This window comes from Zea mays, chromosome 4 (assembly GCF_902167145.1).
Source record: "Zea mays cultivar B73 chromosome 4, Zm-B73-REFERENCE-NAM-5.0, whole genome shotgun sequence".
Classification (NCBI taxonomy): domain Eukaryota; kingdom Viridiplantae; phylum Streptophyta; class Magnoliopsida; order Poales; family Poaceae; genus Zea; species Zea mays.
The window spans coordinates 31,927,644-31,934,546 of NC_050099.1; the positions used below are offsets into that span (position 1 = coordinate 31,927,644).

General features: G+C 42.0%; 1 long non-coding RNA gene across 1 annotated transcript; it reads right to left on the bottom strand.

Annotated features, from left to right (window-relative positions):
* Nucleotides 1-6,093: 6,093 nt before the first annotated feature.
* LOC103653046 (uncharacterized) lies at nucleotides 6,094-6,565 on the bottom strand. The gene is made up of 2 exons (XR_565214.3): nucleotides 6,527-6,565; nucleotides 6,094-6,431 (listed from the first exon to the last, which is right to left on the bottom strand). It is a non-coding gene; the product is annotated as an uncharacterized lncRNA (long non-coding RNA).
* Between the last annotated feature and the right edge of the window lie 338 nt (nucleotides 6,566-6,903).

Consider the following 6,903-nt stretch of genomic DNA (forward strand, 5'->3'; position numbering starts at 1 on the left):
TTCTGGGTCTGAAGGATGGGTCAACATTGAGCGAGTGTTCAATAATATCTCTGTTAACTCCGCAAAGATCATTGGCTGACCATGCAAAAACATCTTTGTTGTTGAACAAAAACCTTATCAAGGTTTTCTCCTGTTCTTCGGATAATTGAGAGCCCAACAGCACCCTCTGCTCTGCTATGTCCTCACATAAGAGCATGGGCTTCGGCTGATCTGCTGAAGCTGCTTTCTCCCTTCTGAATTTGTACTGTTCACAAGCTTCAGCTCCATCTATGTTATGGATTGCTTTTGAGTCAGTCCAGTTTCCTTCGGCCCTTCTGGCAGCTTCCTGACTTCCATGAATAGCGATGGGTCCTTGATCCGAAGGTATCTTCATGCAAAGGTAAGCAGGATGAAGAATTGCTTCGAAAGCATTGAGGGTGCCACGACCAATAATTGCATTGTAAGGGTATTCCATGTCAACAATGTCAAACACAACTTGCTCAGTTCTAGTGTTGTTGATGAATCCGAAGGTCACTGGCATGGTGATCTTGCCCAGTGCTACAATTTGTCTTCCTCCGAAGCCACAGAGAGGGTGTGTAGCATCATGAATCTTATCTTCTGGCTCTTGCATTTGTCTGAAGGCCTTAGCAAATATGATATCAGCTGCACTGCCTGTGTCAACCAAGACATTGTGGACCAGAAACCCTTTGATAACACAAGAAATAATCATAGCATCGTTATGAGGAAAATCCTTGAGCTGAAGGTCCTCCTGGGAGAAGGTGATTGGAATGTGAGACCACCTTGACTTGATAAAGGGTCCCTGCACTCCAACATGTTGTACCCTTCTCTGCGCCTCTTTCTTCTGCTTTTTATTGGCTGGTTCTGAGCACGAACCACCTGTTATCGGGAGCACCAGCTTCGGGTCTGAAGCAGCTCCAGCTCGATCGTTGAACGAAGCCATCAGCTCAAAAAAGTGGAAGTGAGTTCACCGGAGGTGGGCGCCAATGTTGGGGACTTGTTCTCAAATGCTATGAATTAAGAACAAGGCAACATAAAATGTTAAATGTTAATGTCCTTCGTCCACGAAGCATTATTCCCTTGAGGATAATGAACCTTGGACGAAGGTTGATAGCAATACAATTACGAAGGTTAAGTCTTCGTAATTGAATTTTAATAGATTGTATAAGATAACATAAAATAAAGAATATCAAAGGTAAATGAATTATAAACGGAACATATTGTATTTACTTAATATATTGAATTGTTGAATACAATTATACCTCTGCCTTGGCAAAGATTGGTTCCTGAATGATGTGATTGCCAAAACCGGAATCCGTGAACAGTAAGGGAATACTGTTCACTATTTATAGGCACAAGACACAGCCTGTGAGAAATTACAATTATGCCCCTCACAAAGGATTACAACAGCGACCTAGGCACTTATGGACTAGAGGGTCATTCTACTTTTAAGTCGGTTTGTAATACCGAAGCTTCATGAAGAGGAACTTTCAGTCATCTCATATGAACAGCTTCAGTCGCAAGCTGCTTCTTCCTACAAGACCTTCGGCGACGAAGCATAGTCCCAACAGATAGGTTGAAGAGTCAAATTGTGATTCCATCAACCTTCCCAAACTATGTATACCCAAAGAGAACAAGAACTCTAAGAAAGGTTCAAGAATAAGATCAAGCATGATCACCAGGCTTCTACAAAGCAACAGTCACACATTTTCTCAGTTTCCCCACGACACCTGCCATCTACTACAAAAGACAGGGCACTACAATAGAAAGTGCCAGAATTCCTGCACTAGCTGCTACCGAATGCAATTCCGTACAAACCTAAGGTTCCAGCGGGTCGAATAATAGTTATAGTGGTTAACGAAAAGAAAGTAGACACTTAACTTCAGTTTCGTGATTAGACAATCAGCACATCCACTATCACTTCGGTGACAAAGATTGTGTGTTATTTAGCTTGATAATAAAGATGTTGGTCTCGCCATCCGACGAGACATGATTTATTTATCTTCGCACAGTGGCATTGTTAAGGTCTTAGATACACCATAAAACAATCCATCCAATAGTGGCAGGAATAAAAAAATAGAAGTGATGGAGAAACCTCGTCGAAATTATGGCACTACCGTTTGGGCCATATTTCGAGCGAGGGATAGAACGTCTCGTTAAGGGACAAATTCTCCATCCCCTAGACTTCACAAACTTACGAGAGTGTTAAAATTATTCATACAGATATATGTGGTCCTTTTTCAGTTAGTACAGTAGATGGGTTTAACTATTTGATAACCTTCACAAAAGATTACTCTCGCTATGGTTATATTAATCCCAATAAGGAAAGATCAGAAGCTTTAGACAAGTTTAAACAGCTCAAGGCTGAGGTAGAAAATCAACATGATTTGAACATAAAGATTGTCGTATCAGATCATGTGGGGAGTACTGTGGGCACCATACTGATTATGGACAGGTCCCAGGATCCTTTCGCGAGGTTCCTAAGTGAAAACCATATTGTTGCTCAGTATTCAACACCTGGTGAACCGCAACAGAATGGGGTTGCCGAAGGGCATAACAAAATGCTAATGGATATGGTAAGGAGTACGCTTAGTTACTCTAACCTACCATTGTGTCTATGGATGGAGGCTTTAAAAACCCGCTATGCATATACTCAACATAGTTCCTAGTAAATCAGTGGCTAAAACTCCATATGAGTTGTGGACTGGCAGAAAGCCCACGCTCAACTAATTCCACATATGAGGTTGTCCAACAGAAGCTACAATATTTAATCCTAGACAGGAAAAGCTAGATGAGAGAACCATAAGCTGCCATTTTATTGGCTACCCTGAGAGATCGAAGGGTTACAGATTCTACTGCCCAGGCAGACAAACCAAGTTTATAGAAACCAGACATGCCATTTTCCTAGAAAATGATATGATCAAGGGGAGTAAGGTACTCAGAGAGGTTGACCTTCAGGAAAAGAGGATGTATGTCCCGATTCTGATGGTTGAAGAACCATACTTCTCGATACCCACTGTGTTTCCACCAACGGTTGTAACGACTAGAGGTGAAACCCCTGTTGCAAATGTTGCATCACCCAATGCAACTACTACATAGCAATTCACTTTACCTTCTGCACAGCCTGGCTCTTCTGAGTCGGTTGCACAGGAGAGTTCACATGACAGTGGTAGTGTTGCGCCAAGTGACGCACCATTGCAAGAGCCCCAAAACGAACCAAAACTAGAAACAAGTTTAAAAAGGTCTCAAAAGGTCTAGACGATTTGTGATTCCTAATGATTATGGAGTTTACACAAGTGTAGACAAAGAAAGCGATGGGATTTATATGAGTGGGGACATCGATGCAGAAGGTGACCCCACTACATATGAAACAGCTATGAGAAGCGTAAATTAGTGGATCTACAAGACCAAGCGTGATTCCAAAGGGAATATCTAAAGATACAAGGCTGGACTTGTGTCCAAAGGGTTCACACAGAGAGAAGGTATTGACTACCATAAAACCTTCTCACCTGTCTCAACAAAAGATACATTTCGGATCATTATGGCATTAGTGGCTCATTTTGATCTAGAGCCATAATATGGAAGTAATGACATCATCACTAAATGGAGAGTTAATAGAAAACGTGTTCATGGCACAACCAAAGGGTTTTTGTTGTGAGTAGTAAAAGAAAAAACATGGGTTTAAGGGAGTGCCTATGATCTTGAATCACAGGGGCTACATATTGCAATGCAACCAAATAAAGTATCTTTTCGTTCTAAAGCAGGCGAGCATGGTGTAGTCAATGAGTACGGTGATACTTGATCGGTCATTGTCACGTATTGGTCTCTATGTGTAAACTTGTCGAGGGATGAAATCTAGAAAAGTTGAGTATAAGGAATGTAGAGAACAAAGGGGAGATTGTTGGGTGTGCCCTCTACAGCTAGTCATTGGTGATCGGATTGGGCTAAACCCAACTATCCATCTCCTTAAACGGGTCCTTGATTGGGAGAACTCACGCTGACCTCGGTTGGAGCCCCCAGTCACACGACGCTATATATAGGACTAAAGGGTCGCAGGAAAGACTAACGCTAGTACCTCGACCCAAAACCCTAATCCCCACAGAGGCCCCCATCGCCTAAGCGTCGGAGTGTCTAGAAGCGCGACAACCCACAGTGGCTCGGATCCCGATGCCTGCTGCTCCTCTGCAGACGACGACAACAACGACAACTCTCCAACAACAACAACAACGAATGTGTGTTTTCCTATTCCTCTTAGTAGAACAGATCTACTTATCATCGAGGTTTTCCTTCCAGTTACGGATTGGTATTCTAGGGACGTAGGAATAGATCTTAGGTACCATAGGATCTAACACTATGAAGATTTTATGACCACTTTGTAATTTTAAGTTTTGCATTTTTGCTTCCTGATCAGATGTCATTCTCTGTACTTTCTGTGTAGGACACGGGGAAGTCCTGGAGACGCTATCAGTGAGCTCCTTCTGCCACGTTTTGTGGACATGGTAATTTGGGGCCATGAGCCTGAATGTCTGATTGATCCACAGGTAACAAGACATATTAGTATTTAAAAAGAGGGGAAGAGGTGCAATTTAGCATATGTATTTTTAGTCAAGTGTTCTGTCTTTCTGCTTTTGTATTTAATTTTAACTTTGTTTTCCTTCTATCAACTACTCACAGGAGGTTCCTGGATTGGGTTTCCATATCACCCAACCAGGTTCCTCAATTGCTACCTCACTGATCAATACTGAAGCAAATCCAAAACACGCGCTCTTTCTGGAAATCAAGGTTAGTACTGGTGCAACGTGCTACGCTAACATTCAAATATCTTCTTTTTTAATTTATTTAGTTTATCATGTTGCCCTTGAATAGGGGAGAGAGTACAGGACAACCAAAATACCACTGCAGTCTGTTAGACCTTTTGAGTATGCAGAGGTAATCCAGCTCTTACTTGTGTTTGCTCAAGTGAACTACATCAAGAGAATGTCATGCAGGTTGTACTGGAGGACCAGGTTGATGTTGATCCTGGTGATGAAGCATCCATTCATGAGCATTTGCACAAAGTTGTAAGTCCCCAACTAATAACTTGTATTTTTGTAAAAAAAATCGTCTGTTTCCAAGGATATGTTCCCATGACTGGTTAAATTAATTCCAGAACAGAACAATCAGATCTTTGAACAATGAAGCTTCAGTTGTTGGATATTTGTTGTACTAAATACTGACGGCAGAGTGGCTTTATGTGAGCAACCTTATTGAGAAGAGTAGGGAAGAAGCATCCAGTAGTGGATCAAAGCCCAAGCTTCCACTGGTTAGAATAAAGGTAAATCAGGAGCTCTTTATGGCAGTTTTGTCCCACAATGTTGTAAACATAAAAGAGATTGAATTGTTCTTCAGGTGCATCACACCGGACTTTCAACGATAAATTCAAAGCAATTTGGTCAGCACTACGTGGGCAAGGTACCTCATAAACTAATTAAAATGGAATAATTTAAATGTGATGTAATCCTTTTAGTTACTACTGTTGCATAGTGTTTCTGGTTACTATCAATGCTCTTGTAGGTTGTAAACCCACAAGACATACTTCTTCTTACAAGATCAAGGCAAAGGCATCAAACTATGCAAGGTATGCCTATTATTGTTTCCTATCACTACAGTAAACGAGGAAATTTCCGATGGCTAAAACCGTCGGACTTAAGGACTAAACCGTCGGAGATAAGCTATGTCCGACGGCATTAACTTATCTCCGACGGTTTTAAGCCGTCGTGGATAATGCGTCGGAATAGCGTTATGTCCGACGGCTGCCGTCGGACATACGCTATGTCCGACGGCCCTATCCAACCGTCGGAGATAAGGCGGCGTAACCGTTTTAACCGCTGCCTGGGCCCACAACTATTATGTCCGACGGTTTAAAGCCGTCGGACATAACATATAGCATATGTCCGACGGCTTTAAGCCGTCGGACATAACATAAACCTTATGTCCGACGGCCTACACTAGGCCGTCGGACATAACGTTTTTCAGAAATTGCACAAAAATCTGAAATTTAAAAAATCTGACATTTGCAAATACAAAACAGAATTCATACACATATACACATTCACATTAACAAATATACTCACATAAGTATACACATTCACAAATATAATCACATAAGCATTCACATTCACAAAATTTAACATAACAACATAGTTCCAAATGGTTGCAATAAGTGTTTACATAAACATAGTTGTCCAAACTCCAAAATGAACATTATTCGACGGGTAGGCTTTCACATGAAAGGTTTCAACAAGTGTTTTACATCAGTATCACTCATATCCATCGCCACCTCCTCCGGCTGGACTATGCGTGCTGAAAAGATTGTTCACCCACGAATGTGTTGTGTCGTCCTGACCAGACCCATCTCCAGGTGCGGCAACTGAAGCGGGTGGTGTCTGAAATCCCTATAACATAAGCACATGAAATAGTAACCACTCAGTTGTTCATTTAAACACATAAGACATCTATGAACATGTCACACACGCATATGTGTACATACCATAGGGAATTGTGACGGAGGCGGAGGCGGTGGTGGAGGCGCCAACATTGGCATTGGCAGTGCAAAGTCCGGAGGCGGCATCCCATATGTCGGCATCGGGACGCCCGCTTGTTGGGCTAGTTGCTACAAATTATATACAAGTCATTGTTGAGCAAACAAGATACACATCAAGTGTTTTGCAAAATAAGCTACAAAATGTTAGTTCAACTTACCGAGAGAAGAGCTTGATTTTGGGCCTGGAGGCTTACATAATACTCGTCCCTCTTCTTCTGGTACTCGGCTTGTTGTCTCTGGTATTCAGATTGTTGCCTCTGGTACTCCAATTGATCCCTCAAGACTGATTGATGGTACTCTGCCTGTTGACGCAACACCGCAAG